Source organism: Anneissia japonica, unplaced genomic scaffold, assembly GCF_011630105.1.
Source record: "Anneissia japonica isolate Jap-2015-1 unplaced genomic scaffold, ASM1163010v1 scaffold287758_len931624_cov196, whole genome shotgun sequence".
Classification (NCBI taxonomy): Eukaryota; Metazoa; Echinodermata; class Crinoidea; order Comatulida; family Comatulidae; genus Anneissia; species Anneissia japonica.
The window spans coordinates 324,974-329,636 of record NW_022722245.1 but is presented as its reverse complement, the minus strand read 5'-3'; positions in this window follow the sequence as shown (position 1 = coordinate 329,636).

Here is a 4,663-nt window from a genome sequence, read left to right as displayed (position 1 = left end):
TATATATACGTGTATATATATATATATATACTGTCTCTTATACACATCTAGATGTGTATAAGAGACAGAATTCACCCCCCTCAACTCACATGTGACTCTACCAACGTGATTTACATCATAATGTGTAATGCATGTGATCATGGCACCTACATCGGTGAAACTGGATCTTCTTTTAGAAGTAGATTTAATAATCACAAGTCATCTATCCGCACCCATAAGAACCTTCCTATAGCCACACATTTCAATTCCCTAACCATAACATCAATGATTTGAGATGTACACTCATAGCCAACAACTTTAAATCTCTAAACGATCGCCGCATTTCCGAACTTATTAAACACAAAACCCACACCATAGACCTTCATAGAAATATAGACTTTCTTAGTGATTACAACTTACCATACAATTGATTCTCACCATCTCTTTATTCTGTTCTATATTGATAGCTGATATGTGCTTTCGTTATTAACACCACTTTATTTTTATTTTTATATGTCTATTTATATGTATATATTATCTTTATCTGTACATTATATAGCCTATTTATAAGCATATAGGTTTATTTTTATTTTATTCATATATTCCATCATTTACACTTTAAGACTTCATAATCATTTACTTATTGTGTAGTTAAGTCCGCTTCCCACCATATTGTTGTTTATTGTAAAACAATAACAGGTCACCATCAAAATGTCCTTACTAGCTTGATTCTCCAGTCCTCATTATCAACGATAAGTAGTGCCATATAATTGAAAGAAACACTATAACCAATCTCATCAGAAACTTTTAATAAAACAAATAACATCACAACTTCAAAACAATTTAACAGTTATAAAGTTAAACCAAGAAAAGAGGAAATGAGAATAATTAAGAGTTAAGGTAAAACATAAAATATTGGCAATTAAGATTTAATAGGAAAACATACCATGGTGGCACCTCACTAGCTAGTGTTTGGTCCCCAGAGACGTAGAAAAGTATTTTTCATTGGGGGGATGATTAAAAATTCTTGGAATTGACATAAAATTACTGATGTCGTACACACCCTTCAGTGTGAAAATATGGCTTGCTTTGCAAGCACATCTAACTTCTAAGGAAAGAACAGCTTAGATTGGTACCAGATAAAATAATTTTGTTATCAACATTAATAAATTATGCTAATTTTCATCTTTCTAAGTGCATAAGACATTGCAAATTATTTCTGTGACAGTCCTTTGAAGTGTGTAAAGCTCCATTTTATTCCATAAATAGTCAAAATATTGGGGGGGGGGGGGAGAGATGATACAATGGACCATCCCCCTTGTCAAATATTGGGGGATATATCCCCCATCCACCCGGATCTACGCCTATGTTGGTCCCGGTAGATTAGAAGTACCTGATGCCAGAAAAGAATAAGACATAACCGGGGTAATAAACACGTGATGGCCATGCAGGGTAATAAACACGTGATGGCCAGGGGTAACCCCATACTTTGGTTTGGGTGCCATCTTCTTTTTTTTCTTTCCTGTTTTATTTATTCATTTTTTTTTAGTATTCTTACTTTTTGTAAAGCACATGGAGCTATATAAATATTGCTCCAAATATAAAAGAATCTAAAATCTTTTAAACTTTTAAATCCCTAATTTATCGGCGTTTCTGATTTTCCTTCTGGACTCCTCCCTTTAAGGGGGTTCTAGGCTAGCACCAAAAATTTGCCCACAAGGGGTCCGACATGTCTGACGGAGGGGTCTGAAACAAGGGGCCGACTAGAGCCTCTGTCGACGGCTCAGAACAAAAAAATCCCTGGGAGGTTCACTGGGAGAATTTGTATGGCTTAGTATGGTCCAAATTGTGCTTTCAGACCACAATATTAGTGATTAGCAATCAAGATAACATTATTTGGAGTGGCAAATTATATTTTTCTTTATTTTTGATCGGACAAGTGGGTCCAGACCCGTATGACAGGAGGGAAAATTCCCACACTGGTGCCACCACTGCGCCCCATCTATGTCATCGCCAGGAAAATTAGCATACTCATTGGGAAAAGTTTCTCCTGTGTGGATATCAGACTCCCGTCAGAGACATCGGAACCCAGTTGGGCAAATTCTGGCGCCACCACTGAAAATATACGCAACTACTCAGTAACCACATGGTGGCCAAACATTCAACCATATTTCGGTCTATCCCATCTTTTATTTTAGCATGTTAGCTTAGTTGACTGCTACATTTGTTTTCTGTACAGCGCATATGTTATGCTCTTTATAAGTCGCCTACCATTACCATCAGTAGCCATAGGGAAACACTGCCACTGATATTGAAGATAGACGTATGTCTCCATCAGGGATTCGAACCCAAGACTTTCAGACTATTCTTCGGTGGTTTTCCACAACAGATGGTCCATCAAGCCAAATAAATGGGCCACACCCAACTCCCTCAGAGCCACACCAGGGGCTGGGGTTTAAAAAAAAATAGGTTTTGTCCCCTCTAGATGCTCAAAGCCCAGCCATCTTTGGATTAGAAAATGATTTTAATATTTTTCCCTGACAAATTTTATTGCAACTCGCCAATAGCTGGGCCTGGGTCTAGCTGGCCCCTTTGCTGCCACCAATTCTGATTTGGACACACAAGTGGTATACACAGCGATTGGATTTTCAAGTCCTAATGGGAATATACTACATTTTATTTCAAATATATAATATTTATATCAAACCATCAAACCATACTGGACTAAAACCTTCAAAAGTCAAAGTTTAGGTGGTCTCTTATTTTGAACTATAATGTTTGAACATGGTATCAATATACACAAGTACCAGCTGTATTCATATAGTTTCTACCATCATGGCCAATGGATTTGCCATCCAAAATGACTAGTATGAAGATGAGAAGGCGAAAAAGCCAAGTACTAAATCATCATTTATGAAGCTAAATTTGGTTTGCTGGACACAGCAACTGGGGAATCTCTGTACAAAATGCTTTCTTTAAACTGTTCTCTGACAAAATCCCTGACATTGGCAAGCCGCCTAGACTGCCGCCACTGTAGCTTAAATGGGCACAGGTGGTTCAAAAATAGTTTTAAATATGAAAAAGAAAATATTTATATTGTAGAAACTCACAAAAAGACTAAGTAAAGGCATTCATTCATTTACCATAATGCCACAGTGGTAGAAATTAACATGCTGACATGCAGCAACATTATTGCAAATTATTAATTGTATGCTAATAATAAATAAACAGAAATATGGACAGCAATGTAAACATTAAAGTTACAGTTTACAACAAAAGTAGTCAAAAATAAATGTATTTCAAGTTACTGCTCTCTTTAAAATCTGAATATTGATAAAAAAAAAATTCTACACAATAAAATATTTCAATATTTACAAAATAGCACAGTGAGCATAACTAAATTTACAGTTTGTTAATATTTTTGTGACATTTGATATCACAGCTGAGGAAAGTATACTGAATACTTAAAACCATAAAAATATTGAATAATTTTATTTCTTTTTACAATCCTTGTATAGCATAGACTAAAATTATTTAACAGTATGGACAAACTTAGTAGGCATACCAAATCTTGTTGTATACTTCCCAATCACTCATCAAAACATTATACTCAATCCACACAAGATAAAATGTTACATGTTATATGCTATGTTATGTTATATGTTGTATGTTGTATGTTGTATTTTGTATCTTGTATATGGACACATAAATGTTAAAAAGACATATTCCCAACAAGATACCATCATCTTTACACAAGCAATTACAAACTTTTCGAAATGTCAGTACAATATATAAACAGGCAGTACACCAGAGTCAGTACCAGCTACTGTGCCTCCTGTGAGAATGTGTACATATCCTTGTTAAATATTTAGTGTGACAGTGTTCTAAAATGTGTTTCGTGCATACACACACTAATTTTACATGGATAGGCATTCACATACTCAATTTTCGCAGGCAAATTCAATTTAATTTATTTAAATTAAATTTATTTCTTTGTCTGCTTAAATATCCCTAGTCAGAATTCTTATTTGAATTTGGTACAAGTTACAAGGCATGGAGATATTGGTTGCCACTTTTGTGTGCTATATAAGTCTCCAACCATTACCATTCCTCAAGCCTTATAATGACATTTGGTTATTGAAGACAGATACATCCTGCACCTTGTTATGGTTTCTATGGAACCGTATCTGGTGGACTATCAGCCAACACAGTGTCATAATGAACGCCAGGCTCATAATGAACGCCAGGCTCATAATGAACGCCAGGCTCATAATGAACGCCAGGCTCATAATGAACGCCAGGCTCATAATGAACGCCAGGCTCATAATGAACGCCAGGCTCATAATGAACGCCAGGCTCATAATGAACGCCAGGCTCATAATGAACGCCAGGCTCATAATGAACGCCAGGCTCATAATGAACGCCAGGCTCATAATGAACGCCAGGCTCATAATGAACGCCAGGCTCATAATGAACGCCAGGCTCATAATGAACGCCAGGCTCATAATGAATTCCAGGTTCATAATGAATTCCAGGCTCATAATGAATGCCAGGCTCATAATGAATGCCAGGCTCATAATGAATGCCAGGCTCATAATGAATGCCAGGCTCATAATGAATGCCAGGCTCATAATGAATGTCACTTTCATTATGTACTCATATAAACAAGTGGGACTGCAGAAGA